This window comes from Pygoscelis adeliae, unplaced genomic scaffold (assembly GCF_000699105.1).
Source record: "Pygoscelis adeliae isolate BGI_AS28 unplaced genomic scaffold, ASM69910v1 Scaffold397, whole genome shotgun sequence".
NCBI classification, from domain to species: Eukaryota; Metazoa; Chordata; class Aves; order Sphenisciformes; family Spheniscidae; genus Pygoscelis; species Pygoscelis adeliae.
Genome location: NW_008825212.1, coordinates 112483 through 132706, shown reverse-complemented (window position 1 = coordinate 132706; position 20224 = coordinate 112483). Strand labels below are relative to the sequence as shown.

The following is a 20224-nucleotide window of genomic DNA, read 5'->3' as shown; positions in this document are numbered from 1 at the left end:
AGACCACCCTTATTCCAAGAATGTACTTAATTTTCAGCAACACGGAGTTAAGAAAGGAGGATTCTGGTCTCCATTTTAGCAGACGGGGAAAACTGAACAGTCACAGTAGCTTTCAAGCGTTGCCTGTGCAACTGTCACTGAACGAAAAAAGAAAGGCAAACAAACAATTTCCATGCCCCGTTGTTCCTAATATCCTCCTTCAACTCCCAGCAAAGCACATCATATCTATCTGCAAAATTTACTTTTAAAGTTTGAAGTTAAGAAATACTTGAAACTAAGCGCAAGCTTAAGGGCACTATTAGGTCAGGCTCAAATCTAAATTGTATTCTGCATTAAAAAGTAAAAGTTCACTAAAGCATCATTTTTTCCTTTCTCTCTGTTCACTAGAAGTGGATAATTGAAAAAGGCACGTTATTTCTATCCTACATTTACTCCGTATCATAATCGTTAAATTAAGTACTGGAACGATTTAGGAGATTTAGTGTTGTTGCACTGCTATAGCTGGATGCATCTCCAGAAGGCAGAATGGAGTGGGGAAGACTTAGGAAAACATGCAACAACTTTCTTATTCAGGGACAAAAGAAAAACGATCTCTATTACTCCCATTTTTTTGTTCTTCAAATTCCTTTAAATTTTTAAATATTTATGAATTCTCCCTAATCTACAGCTGCATTTTATGAATGCTTATGAACGACACAAATGAAGAATCAGGACGGACTAACAGAAAATAGAAGATATCCATCTTCCACAAGAATGAAATCTAGTTTCCTTCTACAAATGGTTCAATGGCACTTGGGTACCTGCCAGCTTCTTTTTGGCAATAAGAAGATCAGTAAGTATAATTTAAACAAGGCGTAAACCTCCTTGTTCCGTTACCTTTGGCAAGGATGGGTCCAAAACCCTCAGGAAAACGCTTTTCAGATCTCAGCTTCACTAACGCAGGGAACTTCGGCCATCGTTTTCCCAAGACGGGTATGTTCAGTTCTTGAAAGTCACACTGACACATTCACTGGTGACCAGGGAAGGATGTCTCCTTCAGCTCAAGAAACACACTGGCCTCATTTAAACAGATCCAGTGTATGTATTTACTGTGCAGTTTCGGCAAAATTTTGGCTAAAAGATAATGCATGCTTAGTCAGCTGAAACATTGTAATTGCCACATTTTCAGCCTACTGTTGTACTCCACAGTCTTCCACCCCTTCCTCCGGGCAGCAAAGTCACCACGGTCCCGTCTAGCTCCTGCTGTACAGGATTATACAACTGTATCCCTGTGGGTTTTGGTGTGAGCACAGATGGGAGACGGAAGAAGAAACATTAGTGTATTTTGCTTTGCACACCATTCTGCCTGGGGGGGTTCTGGCAAATATCTTTATACATACGGCAGACAGAGTTTGGCTTGTCCACAGTTAAACCTCAACAGCTCACTCAAAAGTGCTGTAACAACAATATAGGAAATGGAAACCAATACAAAAACAAACAAGAAAAGGGTAAAGCGCTCTCAAGAATTTTTCTCCTGAAAGCATTTTCACATTGATTACTCAATAGCAAAATTTGAATAGATCTATTTGGTTTTAGCCAGGCTCCTATTTTGGCAGGGTATATTACCTCGTTTTCTCCTCTACTTCCCTCATATTTCTATGAGATACCGGTTGCAAGTTCTGTCTCACCACTCTTAAGACATCTATGTCTCCCATGTCTCCTACAGCTAGTCCTGTTGTCAAAAGAAAGAGGCACTTCTAGGAGATCATTCATTTTAGAATAATCTGACTCATGCCCTAGAAACTTCTCTCCCCTGACTATACAAATCCTGGGGTTACTAGCTCTGCAGGGTACAGAGCTACAGCAGATGTCTACATTCAGTCCCTCTCAGAGATACAGAGGTTGGGAGTCTTCTCACGTCACTTCAGACAAAAATACAGTGTCTGGTCTCACTCTGGACAACGGAAAGAGAAGCAGGTTTCAGAGCCTGTGAGCACTGATTCTCCCAGACTTCAACACCCAGGAGAGGGGTGACATTTAAAATAGGACCCAAAAGATACTTTCAAAAAAACAAAACCAAAAAACCCCACAAAAAAACCAGCAGAAGGCTAATAATGAAAAATGTGAATGTAGTCTATGCACACAACTAGTTGATTTCAAGGTATTTTCAATTCTAGAAAAGTCATAAATAATTATAAACAGGACTTACAGAACCCCAACAACAGGACTGTAATGTACTTCTGATTTGAAATTGCTTGTAATTTTACAGAACTTGATCTAGGCGGATATTTCCTTGATGGAAATTGCAGACTGAATAACTTGAGAAAATTCCTTCATAAGCATTTCCTCCATTTCTGAAACACGTATGTTTTCCATACCCGGATGTGTTTTTGCCATTCTCATTAAAGTCTCCCCAAATCAGGCCAAGTTGAGAGCCACAGAAAAACCCTCATTTGCAAATGCTCAGTGAAGAATGGCTAGAAGGTCAAACTTAAATTTCTTTAAGAGTCCTAAATGTAGCATGCTCCAAGCCTAAGGAGCTTGCCTTCCAATTACCATTCTAGGAAACTGCAAATAAGGCTATGAACAAGCACTGGAACAGGGAAGAAAAAGAGGCAGGCGGTAAAAATGCCACAAGCTGGCAAGGAAACCGCGTGGGGATTGCTGAAATTGCTTATCACTCACCGCTACTACTTGAGTCAAAAAAACCTGATTTGAAAACCAAGAGATGATTATTAAATTTGCCAAATACATCAAACTAGGAGTGACTGTCAGCACACCGGAAAACAGGAATAAAAAGCAAACTGCTCTTGACAAATCGAAGTAGTCTGGAGGAAAACAAAAAAGAAAGTAGTTTAATAAGGATTCTAAATTAGTATCAGAAAACCCTATTAGACACACCAATGGAAAAAGAGGTCATGGGAGAGACTTTCAAAGGGATACTGTGATTCTGCAAGAATTCTGCCTTTCAAAAATAATCCTAAAACAGTAAAGGAAGTCTGTATACAGAGACTAGATATGTAAAAATGCAAACAGTGGTAGAAGATGTTACACAAGAGAGGAAACTACTGCTCTAATCATCACTTCCAGTCTTAAAATCCCTATATTTGGTAAAAGGTCAAAAACTTTTTAAACTCACCAGAAGCAATATTTCTTCCATGGTGCTTTCCAAGAGTAGTTTTCAATTTCTGCTATTTTCTTGGAGGTATATCTAAGAGAGGTAGGTACCTACTTATGTGTTAAACACTGTAGACAAGATGGATTTCTTTGATAGTATTTCTGAAAGAAGATTTATACCTTTGAGCAAAGAGAAGTCTGAGAAGTTACAGGGGGTGGGGAACAAAACAAACATTCAATTGGTAAACACAAGAAAAACCCCGGAATCTCTTTTACAACCTTAGCTATTGCTGTCACAAGAGACTAACTACTGCAAAGGAGATTTCCTTCATCCAGGTTCTACAGTATATGCCAAAATGCCTCAATGCATGATTAGATACCGACCATGGAACGATGTCTAGAAGGTAACACAGCAGCTATCACAGAACATAGCTGCGCTCTTACTTTCATAAAGACTGAACGCAGGCCAGGGCAGTGAACCTAAATCTTTGCTCCTTCTGCCACCCTGCTCTCGTTGGTTATTGACTAACTGGTTCTCAGTTTTCAGCTGTAAGTCAACCTCAGCCAAGGGATGGCAAATCACACGTTATCCAACTCCCTCCCTCTTTCGCACAAAGCAGCATCTGTACCAGCAACTCTTTTGCAGAACCTGAGCTTACCTCCTGCAGCCCTGGCACAACAGCATTGCCTCTTCAGCCAGTGTTCTCATCTCATTACCAATAAACTGTGCTTTTAATAATATTTCCTCCGAGGATACTCTTCAAAGCCACCCAGATCCCCTTACTCCTAAGCATATCAGATTCTATTGAGCACTCTGTGCAGCTTCCCTCAAAAATAATGAGCTCCAAACCAGACTTGAATTCTCACCCAAGTTCTCATTTTGATGATTGTCTTCTGGTTTCACCTCTCTGAATTCAACTTAGACAAAGTCATATATGATCTTGGCATGCTACCAAAGGGTGACCACGCATCACAGACCATGATGTACTTCTAGAGCACCCCCATGCCTCAACATTAGAAAGCCTTGCCTCCATTCTGCTTTCCGTACTTCTCACAGCCACATTAAGGAGACGTTGGCCAATTTTAGCTAGGAACAATCAACAGGCTCCTAGAGCATCACAAGTTTCCTCCCACACCCTGAAGGAGTCTAGAACTAATTTCTTCTTGTACATAAAGGTTACAGACATTGCCTCAATACTGGGCTCTTCAAACCTCACCCCACTGTTCCTATTTCATTCACTTCTGGTGACGGAAAAGCTGGGAACTAGAAAGCAGACAACGTTAGAGCAACTGCCACAATTTTCATTCCCATATAAGCATCTTTTCACGCAGAAGGCAAGGAGATAACATTCTCCATGTCAGGACTCCTATTAACTTCCTCCTACAGTGATAAATGGTTCAACTCCACAGATGGATTCAAAAGTGGAAACAGAGTTTTACCTGCTGAGTGGGAAAAGCTGGGGGGACGTGGGCTGATTCAGAAGACAGAGGTGACCACTCCTTCCTGTCACCTACCCCTTCTCCAACAAGCTATCTCGAGTTTTCAAGTGACTAAATTAATACAGCACATCTCCTCAAACCTGGCTTCTTCAGCTTAAAGTGTGAAACAAAAACCCATACAAAAACATACCATCTGTGCAAGACAGCATATAGAAAATTGAGTTTGCACAGATGGGACATATCACACACTCCCTTATGTCTCTGTCAACACACCAGCTTTGCAAATCTGCCCTAAATAAAAACAAAATTGACAACACGTTATGTCTGAGGCCAGCAGGGCTGCATACGCCTAGCATGTACTTGGCAGAGTTGGGATTGTTCTCTCCACTTTTAACAAACAACTCACTTATAAATGGAAAACTTGCTAACATTCAAGTATTCTGCTGTGTTCAAATGTCAGGAGGATTGTATTCAACTAAGTCTCCTGGAGGGATCAACTAATCGGCCATCAAATTCATAGAGATGAAGATGTAGGTTGCTTAAAAACTAGCAGGACATGACACAGACTTCTTACCATCCACAGTAGGGACAAACGCTGGTCTGGAACATTTTCTGCTTCCATTAACTCTTTACCAACACATAAAAATAACACTTTAAAGATATTTATTTTTACAAGTTTATTAGGTAAAGAATATAGCTGAACAATATGGCTGAACACATATGGAAATGCTTAAGCAGCAGCTCCATTTTCTGTCCAAGAAGTCTGTAGACAAACACAATAAACTTAAGTTACACACATGACAACTCAATGTACTACACAAAAAAAAAAGGACAAAAAAGTGTGTTTTCATAAAAACAAACTTCATTTATTTTGTAGGAGGAGCATCTGAGAGAGGAGGGAGTGGGTGGAACAGACAAGTACAGAAATAGCAAAATACAATTAAAGAGAATAAGGCACCAAAGACGAGCCTTACCAAGTAAGATCGCATCTTCATCTAGCCAGTATCGTGTCTTGGACAGTGGTCAGTGGCCAATGCCTAAGGAAGAGAACCGGGCAGCTATATTTCCCAACACATTCCCCAAGCCTGCAAAACTCGTAGCTTAAGATTTCCACATGCCAGGTCTTCTGTATTGGTATAAAACAGACTTTTTAGACCTTTCTTCCAAGAATATATCCAACCGCTTTCATGCAAACTCTCAGCACCAGAGTCTTGTTGCAACAGCTGCCACGTATTCACCATGCAAAGAAGTACTTCTTTTCGTATGTTTTGAACTTCCTACTTCCATTTGACATACCTACTTTTTGTTAGGGAATGAAGGAGAAATGGGGAATGATTGCTTATCTTCTGTCCCACACAGGCATCTTTTCTTCAGGCCCAGACATTCTTCATGTGCAAGCTGATCCATAATCTGTTATTGGGGGAGGCAGTACCTCGTTTACCATAGCTGTGAACAGAGATAATTCCATTTTCTCACATGTTACTCTACATTTACTGACGCCGAGTTGAACCTGCTAGTTTATTTTCCAATGAAACAGTACCATAAGGTAAGTACTTTTGCAGCTTTAGAGTTGACTATGCCAAAGTACTTCTAAATCACTCAGACTTTGTTATTTCTCTATTCATTGCCTTCCTCAGATCATCTGTGAGACTGTTAAACAGCACAGGTCTCATGACTCCTCTGTCACTCATTTCCTCACCTTTTAACCAGTCACTGGTTTACTAAAGACCATTATCTCTTATCACCAGAAAGACCACTTGCCTTAAGAAGCCGCAGCAAAGGACCACGTCAGAAGCTGTTTGAAAATCTGAGGATACCATACACACTAGAACACCCTAATCCAGATGTCTGCTGAGCCTTTCAAGTCCTTGAAGATTCGTCAAGTGCAACTTCCTTTTACAAAAGACATGTTGACTCGTCCATGTTCATATAAAATCATGTGCCAAATAATTATAATCTATGTTATTCTTTTGACGACGCTGCATAATACAAAGCCAGATTTCTTTCTGCTGTTCTCCAAGCTCCCTGGAACTCTTTTGCAAGTTGGCATCGTATCAGCCCTATCTATTCTCTAATAGGGCTGAGGAGGTTTTCATTGAAAGATTGCACACAAGTGTTAATAATTCAACAGTTTCTCCCTTGAATCCCTCCTGGGCCCTAACATCCTGGTCCCTGCAGCCAGTTATTGCTCACTGCGTTCTTAAATTCTTCCATTAATAGCTGGGTTTGAGATGGGTTCTGGTAAAGAAACCATGAGGAGCATAGATGCCTCAAACTCATTTGTTTCTTTCTGCTCCACCTTCTGCAAGTGATTCTTTCACACCCTAGTCTTCAAGGGGTTTTGCAAACTTTTAGACAGGCTTCTTATTCCCAGCATATTTGGAAAAGAACTGTTACTTTTTATACTTTCTGAAAGCTGTTCCTCTAAGTTTTTGGCGTTTCAAAGCGTTTGTTCTTTTCTGTCTTCCTCACTTTGTCATGACTTCAGCTTTTGGAAGGATGCCTCTGACTCTACAGCCTTTCTTCCCTGCTGTTTTACATCATAACTTCTCTCTCTCTCAACCAGCTTTTGACAGGGCCAAGGCATTTGCTCTGCAGTATAATGCCTTTAAATAATCTTCACACTACCTACAAACATTTCACCCTTTTCACTGCTCCTTTCAGTTTCTTTTTAACATGCTTCCTCATTCTGATGTACTTTCCCTTTTGAAATCAAGTATCACTTCACTGAAGTTTTTGGCTTAGATTACTTCTGCAAGGATCTCTAAGTACACTTGTGTTCACACTTACGGAGGGACACTGGCAGTAAAATTTTGTACCAAGTTCTGCACAATTCCCAGGAGAAAGTCAAAAGTATCTTCCTCTCTCTGGATTCCCTGATGAGTTGTTTCCCAAAGGTGTCATTCTTGATGCCTAAGAGGACTGGGGTGCTGGTTTTCTCCCACTGTTTTTCCTACTTTTAAGCTACATACTCTGTATTATTCTATACTTTTCCTATCTACAAGTTCCAAGAATTCCACATCTTAAGGATTCTGTTAATAGAGTTATTTTCCCAATTTGACATTTAGCTTTAAGACACCCGCACTATTCCCCCATGGGTTTGAACCACTCTGTCATTTTTATGTAACCTATAACTTGGTACTAGGGTGTTCCAATTGATGTTTTCCTCCCATCAACTTTCTTATAGCCCTATTCAACAGTCGTACATAAAAACCAGACTCCCTAAGTCATCCACCCTATTTCTTATGATTTCAGAGTCTGTCTAGAAATACATACACATTTGGTCCAATTTTCTTCTTTTTTCATGTTATATCAATGTTAATCTAAGGGGAAAAACTGTCATATGATGAAAATTTTCAATGACAAAGTGAACACCGTGGGTATAAGTTTCAGTGATAAAACAAAACAGCTATGTTCAAGAAGAGCTGGGAAGTGTTGCTTGAATGATTATCGAATAAATTCTTGCATCGAGCATTTTAGTTTCTTCTGGACCTCTGAAGTTTTTCTTCAGAAGTTTGGCTATTATTTGCCAACAAAAATTATAGGAAAAAAGAACCAGCAAGTTTATTTTCTACCAGTCACTACAGACGACAGACAAAGCCTATACTAATTAAGCCAGCAACCCCAGGGGAAGGAGAGAAATCTGGTGTCTTGATTTTGGGGTTAACTGGTATATATTTGAGAAATTTATATGAACATGACAATGTACTTTGAAATTTTTCCGTATTTATTAGAATTTCAATGTGTCCCTGAACCTATACACTAAAATACACATGAGAATGGACCTGATCATCAGCTCTTAAGTCTCTCAAAAGGAAAAAACCCAAAGAAGAGTAATTTATCATACAGAGATATATGGAAGTCTAGAGGGGAAGAAAGCCAGTGAAATCACTAGAGAAAGGCTGCATCTATTGGTCTGAATAACTTACCTAGATACTGAGAAAGAGAAGAGCAAATGTAGTTACAAACTGGTGTTGGATTTTGTTTCCCATCATCCAAAACCTGACACTTGATAACCTGCCACTCTTGAAAAGCGGATAGTTCAGCTTTTTTCTCAGTTTATCGTGTTGAGTTTTCCCGTTCATTCTACAGAAAATGTGAAGGTTATTAATTACTCTTCAAGAAAGATAATTGGTATTTAGCTATTATTCATCATCTAAGTACAGAATAACTGTTGGCATTACTTCTGTTATGTTGCCCTTAGTAAATACATAAACATCTAGAAAGATGAATCCACAGGACCAAAACAGTTCTTCTCATCTCAAGAAATTAAAAATAATTGCTCTCTTTGGAAGTTCAGGATCAAATGCATCACTGAAGGAAACATTCGCTTTAGAACCTTGAAGAAAAGCAACAAATGACAGGACCTTGCAAGCGGTTTATTTTCATTGATCACTGAAAAATAACTATGACAGTTATTTAACCCTCACCAACTCTTCCTGCTGGTGTTCATGTTGACGCTGATCAAGTCTGACACCCCAAAATAGCATATCAGTAAGGAAATAAACTATGACTGAAAACTTCTCATTAAGCACATGATTTTTGTTTTTCAGACATCTGTTATGCTAATACTACTGCCTTCTACCAAAGTATTAAATGAGCAAGGCAAGGAAATCGCTGAAAAACTGAATGCTGGACATAATGTTAGAGACAACATTTTTAGGTCAAAGGCTAAATCCTCAAAGGAGGAAAGACAAAGTTACCAGAGAGAGAACAAAAAGCACCAGCCCTAATATTACACACACCGGTTAAACATGTCAGATGACTATACAGCAAGTTATAAAACAGGATTTAGGCATCAATAAGTATTTAAGTGTTATTGTTCATTCAGCTAAGCGCTCCATTAACCCTACCTCTGTTCCTGAAGCTGCTAAGGTTTATATAGACAAAGACCTCCTTATCATACCTATCACTTGAAAGAGCACAGAAAATAAAGTGAGTGATGAATGTTTTCCAGTTATTAGACCGTATTTCACATCATATTTTAAATCGTCTTGAGTAACAACTACTACCTACTGCTCTAAATCACACCAAAGAAGCTGCAGAATCTGCCAGTTAGTTATTCAGCATTGACTCATCCCTAGAAGGAAAACTATGGGCCTTGCAGTTACACTTTTTACAGGGTTTGAGAGTACAATATCCAGCAATGAGAACAAAGAAAGGCAGGATCCCAGACAAGCCAGACCCACCGCTTTCTACGGCCTTTGTTACTCAAAGTAGTAACAGTAATCACAGGGTAGACTTCTTGTCACATCTCTGAGATGTAGCTTCAGGTACGGCACGTGAACCACACCACACACTCAGCACAGGCTTCTGTTAAGAATTTCAGTGTTATGTTTAAAGTGTTTACATTTTCATTTACCATTTATCATAAAGCCTACCAGTAGAATAACAAATACCAAAGGCGGCAAATTAACATAAAAATAAAGGAACATAGAAGACACCGTGAGAACAGGTTTAAGGGGGAGGGGAAATGTTTACATCATCTTCCAGAGCAAGTTGAAGAAATTCTCGATGCTTGGGACAATATGGCCCAAGGGAAATGGTAATGGGAGCAAAATAAATTCTTTCACCTCTGGGTTGAAATCCAAGTCAGGCCGGTAGTAGCCAAGAACCATTAGCTTAACATCTGCTAGCTGTTTGGTAACCCATGTGAAGTGAGTTATATTCCTTAGTGTCCACATCACAGTCCCACTAATTGGCACCACGTTGGCAATCTAAACAGAGAGGTTAAAGTCTGAACATACAGCAAGCATGAACTACAAGATTACTCAAAACTGAAGTTGACTACACATGTGATAAATTATACATTTGGTATATGTAACTCCATCTAATTGCCCCACCATCCTGTTCTGCCCTCAGAATAAAATCGTAAATCCAAGCAAGCCAACAAACTGTCAGCATTCCCTAGTCAAGCATACAGTTTTTGAATTACTAAGACACATTATTAAATTCATTACTATTCAAAGTGCTTAAGCAACTGCTTAAATTTTAAGCAAAATACTGTACAGCATAAAGTTAAGTATGAGCTAAAGTGTTTGAATAATAGGTTCCAATATCCATAAAAATAGTATCTTTTTCTTAACTTCAGTTTTTAACTCAAAAATACAACACTCACTCAAAATGCAGTAACGATATAGTCTTATAAATACCAAATAACAAGGCGCTTTTCTCTTTGTCTTTCCTTCTTCTGCAGCTTCCCAACAAAGAAAGAGTGAAAAGGAACAAAGATAACCTAAGAACAAGACCCATTAGCTTTTAGAAAATTATCCTTTGTATTGCCCCATGGTAAAACATTTGTGTCTGAGGACAAAAAAAAAGTTATTATCTCTTAATAAATAGCAATAACAGAAAATTGATTCTTCATATGGCAGCATAAAAAACAATCTAAACTATGAAGGAAGGAAACCCATGTTTCAGTTTAGAAACTGTTCCTGATGTTTACACATCACTTCAGTTTAAAGAACTGCTTATGATGGGAACATGATGAAAGCTGTTGAGCATGAAGGGAGATATAAATGAAGCCAAAAGAAGCATCTTTGCCAGAACTCTACCAGAAAACAGAATCACAGAGTAAGTTAGTTTGGGAGGGACCTCTGGAGGTTTCCAATCCAATCGGCTGCTCAAAGAATGGCCAACTTCAAAGTTGGATGAGGTTGCCCAAGGATATTTTAGATGAAAGCACAACATAGTACAATGCCCTGCAAAATCCACCTATAAAGAAATTGTTCTTGCTAGCCGAATACCCCTTTCATTTACCACTGCTCTGGAAAGATTCAAGTTCTAAGCTGTTTTGAGAAGTAATAATGGCTAGCTGCCATTAAGAACAGTGATAAACTGAAAAGGAAAAAAAACTAATCTAAATATCCACTAGTACCAAAGTTTAGAGAACTTAACTTGGTAGAATGCAGACTTGAGGAAAGGAGACTGTCTGAGAGAGCCTGGAAGTGTAATCCTCCCAAGATCCATGTTTTATCTTATGTTGGTAAGGTATGCTTAGCCCTCATAAGAAAAATGCAGGCAGTGACAGAAAGCAAGTCTGCAGGAAAACAAACACACACACACACACACACCCCCCGTAAGTCTGCATTCCACAGCCATGTTCAAAGGGATGGATTTTTTTCTTCTTGTGCAAGAAACACTTGCAGAGTTAACATCCAGAGAATTTGATAGTATCTAAGCTGACTTAAACATGAACAGTCTGTTTCTTTTAGCACAGGCTGCTAACCACTGCCTGGCTTACCTGTCCTCTGACAAAGCCAGACCAGTTTAAGTTCTACAAAAAGATGCTGACAGTTCCTAGCGTCTGCACACACGCAGCCAAGGATTTTGTGTTCTTTTTACAAGAGCTCGGTGGACCAAGGGATCTGCCTGATATAGCAAGACCAGTCCTTCCTCAGAGCTACAGTATCACTGCCAGGCCTGCTATCTGCTTCAGGCAGCAAGGACGCAACCTTCTTTTTCCCATCACTGACTACTAAAGCCTCTTCTATAACTTTGAGAAGTAGAATAGGATTATGCCACATCTTTTAAATGCCAGACAAATTCCTTCTGGTTGAAGACACGTTATTGTTAGCTTCTTTTAAAAATCACACCACTGCAAATCATTATAATGACACCTGAGGTGGGATTTGCTGTGCTGACATCTGAAAGAGAATTAAGAGAGACTGTAACGACTGTCAGGAGTCTAACACAAGCTGGAAGAAACCAGGCTAGCACCAAAGACATAGACATTGCAACTGTTCTGCCTTTGGCTGCATTCAGCTCACCAAGCTGCCAGTTCAGGATGTATTGAAGTAAATCTTCAGAACTAATTCATGATGCTACAGGAGTTAGTTGTGTGATAAGGTCCAAAGAGAGGTTATAATCAAACGATGTAGTGAACTGCTTTATCGAGCAGCTCTAACATGCACTTCTGAACCCTCATGTAGGTATCAAGTAAGCACTGATACTCAAATAAATGTTTTCTCACAAAACCAAGTATAGAAATAATACCAAATTCATGAGTTTCCCGAGAGCAATTCCTCTCCATTTGGAAAACAGGAGGGGTCCAAGAAAGAAATCCTTCTCTGCAGGGGAGGGAGGCAGGAAGGAAGGAAATGTGAATTACATACACCTCTGGATAAGTCCCCCTTTAAAAAAAAGGAAGGAAATTAGCATTAACTAAAAAGAGCGTATTTAGCACCACTGCACAAGCTGGAGAAAAAAACCCTAGGAAATCCTGGCTAAAGATAATGCTGCCTCCTCCTGTCACTGTTGGGCTTTCCACAGTCATTGCGATGAGAGGAGAAAGGTCCATTTTTCACTCTTTCATTTGCAGCACCACTTTGAAGTTACCTACAAATCAGAGTTGCTATTTGATGATCATCTCTCCCTATGCCATCCTACGCTTTTTTGTAATAGGGCTGTTAAAAAACATGTGTTTTCACTTTTTTTTTTATTAAAAAAGGATAACTCGTAACTGAGCAGAGACAAAGGCTCTGTTGATACAACAACATGTGGATTAAATCTGAAAGGAGAAAGAAAGCTGTTCTATTAAACTGACAATCCTGCACAGAGGGCTTATATCTAAATTGGTGTAATAAATCAATAGGAAAGATTTCTCTTTGGCTGAAACAACTATTTATTTAGGCACGGAACAAGAGCATTTTAAAATTGCTCTGGACACTGTACACAAAAGGGTTTCTTCAGTTTTGTTCTTTTTTCTTTTGTGTTTTAAGTATATCCCCAAAGTTTTGCATTTGCTTTACTTAAAAATATTTATTTTTTGGCACTTAAACCTATGACAAGTCAGCCAGCCAGCACCACTGGGCTAAACTGCTCCTACTGAAAAAAAGAAAAAGGGGGGGAAGGGGGGAGAAAGGGATGAGGAGGGGAGAAAGGGGAGGCTTGCTCCGTTTACATCATTACATTAGGCAGAAGACTGGCCTGAATTTATACTTTCCCCCATTATGCTCCTCTCCTGTGTTTTTATAAACACAAGTTCTACTTCCCTTAAATTCTATTAGAAGTGGCTTTTTCACTCTTATTTAAGCAGGAAACACTCTCCAGTTGTTGCTACCTATCCATATCAGACAGCAGTTTGCCCCACAATGTCTTCTGACACCAACACAATAACCTGCCATATCAGAATGTCAATCTGGAGGTAGGCTAACAGCAGGGAGGTGCTCAAGAAACTACAGTCACAACGCCATCCTCAAAATACTGCCCAGAAACATGCATTTCGTCTCCAGATCCCAAAAAGACAAGCCGCTGCTGATGCACAGCGAAAAATGAGAACTTGACAGAACATTTTAAGTATAACACTGATTGTAACTACAGATGGGACCAAGAACTGCAACCATCTTTTTTAATAAAAATCAGATGGTACCTGGAGCTGATTTCAGAGCTAATGCAAAGATGACACCAGCTTCTAGTAATTACATTTAATACATCATGCCATGAAGATGGCATTGGCTAGCCCATGCAAACATGTCACCACACCACTCCAGCTAGTCTTCAAAGAACGACAAAGACCAAAACATAAATCATCATGAAGATAAACTTTCAGTTCCACAGAAATGTTCTGTGAGAAAATATTTGTAGGAGATGCTACTCAACACTGGAAGAAAGTATTTCATACAAGCATGCAGGAGCTCCTCTTCAGCACGTTCTGTAGATGTCACTGGCTGCTATGTTACTATTACTTTTTAGAAGACCCAAACTGTATGTGTGGTAAAACACATGAGAGGGCATCTACAATGGGACAGAGTATAACACTGAGGGGGCAAAGATTTTGTCTGAAGCCTCTGTCATTCAAAATGTTATTCCTAATATCATTTACAGAAATCACAAAAGCTGAGCTCTTCAAAACCATTAAAAATACAATCCCCAGCCCCACAGATGAAAATGCTTTAGGCTGGGTAACTTGGTTTTTTCTACCAGGGAAGTCCTTATTTATTCCATTTCACCTTAAATTTCATTTGCCAGTCAGGCAAATAAAAGTTTCCTCAGAAACTACAGCTGATGCAGTCACTTGGATGCCATCCCTGATAGCCTGACCATCCAGCCTGCCTTGCCTGCTGCCCTATTCCCAACTCACCGAGACAATCCAGGGGGCCACACAACAGCCCCAGGGTCAGGTCTGGGCTGCTCACTCTCCCTGACCCACTGCCTTTGCCCCAGAGAAGCTGCTATTGCCACCCTCCCATGAGAGGTGGTGGGAGATGGGAAGTATGCAAGTTGTTGTGCCTGCATTTAGCCCAACAGCTGTTTTGCAAGGCCACCTAGCCAAAACCTTACTGTAAGAGCTGCTCACCTTGTTCCAATCAACTGCCTTACAGTCTGCAGGAGTGTCTCCACAGTGCTTCTTTCCATACATCTGCAGCCACTCACACGGTACCATGTCTCAGCTCAGCTTCTGCTGCCTCCTCACATACCCTCTAGTTAGGACAGACACAAAGGGCTCCTGAGAAGGAACATCTCTGCTTTCCTTCCTTACTCCAGGCAACCACTCTTTGCCAAAAATCTAACAAGGAGCTATACTAGTGGGAAAGAAAGGGAAGGTGCAAGAGGAGATTAAGAACTAGGAGAGGAAACAGATGGCCTGACAATTACTTTTTCTTATTAGTCTGCTTTAATTTTGGAGAAGCGGAGTCTCACGGCCATTTGAGTTCATGGAACCACTACATAGTTCTTTAGGATACCAAGCAAAGTACTATCTTCTGGCTATAGCACAGCATCTGCTTTGATAAGCTCTCAGGTTGTCAGTGCCTACCATCTTTAAGGCATAGACGATACAGCTGTCACCTCTGAGCAAAGCTAAACCCCTGGTAAGAAAGACGTGCCAGTCCCAGCTGGAAGGAACACTTCCCAGTAAGGAGATGGTCAGTCAGCCAGACGACTGGTTTCTGTTCATAGCTGTTACTGCCCTATTCTGTGACCTTATTCAAATCACATCCCCACGCAACGCCTCTTCGCTCATCTTTGAGAGGCGCACGAGCACCACCGATGAGTGGCTATGTAGAACCCAGCTACTAGCAGTAATGCTAACGCAGAACTGGGAATTTAGAGGCTAAGTAAAGCAATATATAAAAGCCGAGGTTTATGCTATGTAGGCATGGTTCCAGCATAGGAAACGTGCACTTTTTGCCAAGCCTATCCAATGTGGGTATGATTCAGTGCTGATTGCTCAGAAAAACGTTTCAAGTTACACCGGTTTGGTATGCTTTTTTAAAAGCAAAACAAGGTATGTTTTGAACAAAGTTATGATTATGTTTATGTTTACAGACAATCTGACTCCTGCATATAAAGAATGCTTCTCCTTGGACAAAAAACATCAAGAAAAGTCAAAAGTAATGCAAATGATCTGGCTCTATAATCTTGCCAGAACAGAAGAAACACCAAGGCAGTTAAGCAATAATCATGGTCTTAAATTTGACTTCCTTGACTCCTGCTTTGTTCAACATTTTTAAAAAATTATAAAACACTTCAGATTTCAAAGCACATTTATATACATTGATTGATTCTCCCAAAGTAAAAATCATCATCCTCTTTATTACAGAAGGAAAGTGAAAGAAGACAATAAGCTATTCGTCAAAGGCACAGTAGGAACTGATGTAAGGGCTGGTATTAAAACCCAAGAGTTTCTGAAGCAACTTATTGTTTCTAAAGGATTTATTTTTTTTAAGATGATACCAACAATACAAAAAAAGTTCTAAAATGGACATACATTTAGGATCAAGGCCGTTTATGGGGTAAAGGCCACGAGAAAAGCAAGTTATTTAAATTAATTAATCCACAGTTGGAAAACTATAGTGGATTATCTAATAGATCATTGCTATGTTCCATATACAGCACAAGCACTAAATCAGCCCGCAACGTAGTCAGTCTTGCCTTGCATCGTAAGATAGAGAAGTATATAGGGTAATCCATCTTTCTACTCTGGGGCAGCAAATTACATTTGCATCAGGACTTTTCTCTTTAGAGTATGTGGTGAATGCTGTCTGACATGTTATTCAGGAGTGCCCTCTAACGAAGCTGCAGCTACATTTCAGAACACATACAAGGGAGACTATAAAAACCCAAAATGAGACTTTCCAGAAATGTCTCATTAAAGAGCAAGCTTTGTTTCCATTTGGACAAAAGGGGAAAACAGATGATGTACACTAACTGGTGACTGCTCCTGCACAGACATTTTATATTTCCTTGTATTATGCAAGCCCTCATCAGTAAATATCTCAGTAGGCAGTAGTACTAGAGAGAAAGATCACAGTTCTCCCATTCTGAGAGAAGAAAGGATACTGAATCAGATCGGGTCCCAGGGCAGTTAACCCAGTACAACTTTTCAAGATAAACCGAGTTCTACACAATCTACTTTATCTGTAAGGAACTGCTGGGTAACTTTTCAACATAGGATGTAGTTAAATCAATCTTTACAAAAATAAGGGAGTATCATGAATGAAGTTCACGAATCAAAATGGAATCCTCATAAATCTATTCCCTAATACACTGCTGTACCATAAAATATTGCTTATTTGAAAGGATGTCTTCATCTAAGAGTGGTCACACAAACTACAGGGACGAAACAGTATTTGCTACAAGTTTGTACCACTGGTACTTGGTTTATTGTCAAGTTCCCTTTCACCTACCTACATAAACGAATAAAACATCCTGCAAACAAAAGATGTATTACTTTCAGATACAAACTCCACACAGAAAAGCTGATACTGATCCTCAGAACAGAAATTAATTTTAATAACCTCGATGTCAAATTGCCAGAATAGGACTGTTCCACTTAAAGATCTACCTATAAATATGCAATGAGGGCACAGCTTCTCAGTGTGGGATCAGAACAGTCATAGCAGCCTATGCAATCGGTGCGCTCTCCCTCCCACCCCATCCCGCACCAAGGCACCCCACTCCGTTGTCCCCCAAACACCCAAGCTACGAGCATAAGGTGAAAGAGGTTGACAAAGTAATCGAAGTGGAAAATGATCCTTTTCTAAGCTCAGACAAGAGAAAGACCAGAAAGGGGCAGGAACTCCTTAAGCTGTACTGCCCCCACCCTGCCAAAGGTGGAGTTTGTCCCCGTACTGTCAAATGCCTCTGAACAGACTCGGGTCCAGAGACACAGCAAACTCACCCCTGAAGGAGGAGGGTGAAGGTGTTATCTGCCGAGTGATTTCGGGGGAATTCCGCTGCCACCAGAGAGCTGCAAGGAAGCAAACAGGCCTGTTAACATGCCGAGCTTTTTGTACGCTTACCAACGCACCACCTACGCTCCACTGAAGCAATCCTAACTTAAGCACCTTGTCAAGCACTGTCTTGGAAAGACGGAGATTGGCAGGCATCAAATGTTTTCTTGAACCGAAGCCTTACATACCTGCCAACATTTACATCTTTACTGTAATGTTAAGATCATGTGGCTAAGAGTCACAAAAGACTAACAAGAACACCATACCGATGTTATAAAACATTCAGAGAACCATCGTCCTAATCCATGCAGGTTATCCACTGTAACAAACAGAACATCATCAGGAAACCTCCACTCCCATCCATCCGAATGATCCAGTGGCAACCACTGCTTACAGAACAAAAAACAAACAATAACGCTTTCAACTACATGGCTACTAAAAACCTGCTTCGCACACTCTGAAACAGCAGCTGTTTATCCTGTAAAGCAAAATTGCACTCCCCTTCTCAAAAAGCCAAACCCATTCCCCTTTAGTTTGTAACGGTGGGAGATTTTAGTCCCCAGGAAGTATTTTCCAAAAATTTACAGGCGACTGTATAATCTAAGAAAACCCACGTGGAGCAGTTTTATACAGCAAGCATTTCCCAAGCAGTGCAAAGTTCCTCCTGTGCTCGCTCTCACTTTTTCAAACATTCCTCACAGCACTGCTGTGTTCCAGGCAACTTTTTTCCTGACATAACAGCTTATTCCTTGAGGAGGTTCAGGCAGAGTTTGACATTAAAAAGATCAGCAGTGGATAGACAGACAGTGTCCTAGATGTTTTGAAAAAGAGACTTTTCTTTCATGAACATGTAACCCAAAAAAGGATCAATGAATTCGCGTGAAAATCAAAAATGATCATAAAGTGCCTTTTGAACAGCAGAGCAGAAAGTTTCAGCACAGAACAAAAAATGTGGAAAAATGTAAGAGCAAAAAAACCTCTGAAATTAGTAACTGAACCACACAATTACATGCATCGCTATAAGGGTAACCCCTTGTATTGTAAAGCATTCTGCTTTTTGAAGGCAAGATGAGCAACAGCCAAGAATAAATCGCATCGTATGGGTATAGCTAGCCATAAAATAGGATAAAACAGCATTATTTTAATTAGAAAGAAAATGACAGTAGCCACACATTTAAACTTAACGTAAAGTGTGACCGTGTTCAGGCAGAGCTGGAGATGTAATAGAGAGGAATTTATTTAAATGCATGAAATGCATTTGGAGCTAGAGGCTCTTCTGCTCTAGCTTGGTAACATATAACAAAAACCACTGTAATGCTAAGCTTAGCAACATGCACTTAGTAAAACGCGCAGGAGTCAGACCCCTCCTATACTGATACAAATCTGCAGCTATGCTTTCGCCACAGACTCAGTAATGGTTAACACTGAAGCACTGAGCAGAGAATCTGGCTTCTGTACTACGGCATAAAAAAGAGACTCTGACACTATTTTTTATTTTGGTAGCTACCACCACTAGCGGTGGCAGGTAAGGCCCGGAGGAACAGCAGCTCCCAGCTCCGTATGAGGACACCAACGTTAACCACGCCTTATATATTAGTTTCAAAATTGGTTCTAGTGCTGTTGCTGTTTAAATGCTTATACAACATAAATTAGAACTTTATTTCCTTTGCTTAATTCTTCCGTTATTTATATCTACTTTTTCTTCATTAGCAATTTCCTTCTCCTTCCAAATTCACAGTGTTGCAACTTCAAGTGCAGGTAACACACAACTTTGTGCCACTGGAATACGTTAGTCAGGGAAGGAACAGGACTCTCATGTTCTATAGGTGATCGGACAAAAGTTGAAGGATTTTTAGCTGCTTCTGGTCTGATCAGATTCCAAAACACTTAACCTTTCTTTAGCTTCATCGGCCCACCTATTTCTTGCAGAAGACACTGCAAAGAGAATTATTCTATAAGAATTAGTAACACATTAATTTTTTTTTTCTTATAGAAGAAATTTCTTTAACAATAGCAATTGCCTCAACCCTCAAACAGGTCTATTTCTACTTAGAGCCAATACAAAGGACTATGCCCAAAGCATCATCCCAAGCAAGTGGCAAAGTTGAGACAAAATAAATTATTAATTATGTAAGCAGGGTTTTCTTGCCCAATTTTTATCTGTAGACCATAAAGCATTATCTGCCTCAAATCATCCAGCAGGCAGTTAACACAGCTGGGAAAGGACATCCTACTCCTGATCTCAAACAGCGGGACAAGACTCTCACCTTCCAGGCCCAAGTTAATGCCATTTGGTCATGTTGCCACACCAAACCTTCACGTAGATTCACAAAAGAAACAAGACTTTTATTCTCTGGTAAAACAGCTTTCCAGATTTCTCTTCTGATAGAAATCTAACTGGAGTTTCTCTTCAGCCCTCCCTTATCCCACACATACACGCTCCCCTCTTTCATTTTTCCCCGCAAGAACTTTTCAGACTTTTATCACTGACATCTACCATAGTTTTTCCTACA

General features: G+C 40.0%; 1 protein-coding gene across 1 annotated transcript in view; it reads right to left on the bottom strand.

The window, feature by feature from the left end:
* EXD3 (exonuclease 3'-5' domain containing 3) overlaps nt 1–17696 on the bottom strand; it is a 292428-nt gene extending 274732 nt beyond the window's left edge. The window contains exon 1 of the mRNA XM_009329052.1: nt 17660–17696. The gene's annotated coding sequence lies outside the window, so the exon portion shown is untranslated. The remainder of the gene's footprint in view (nt 1–17659) is intronic.
* Between the last annotated feature and the right edge of the window lie 2528 nt (nt 17697–20224).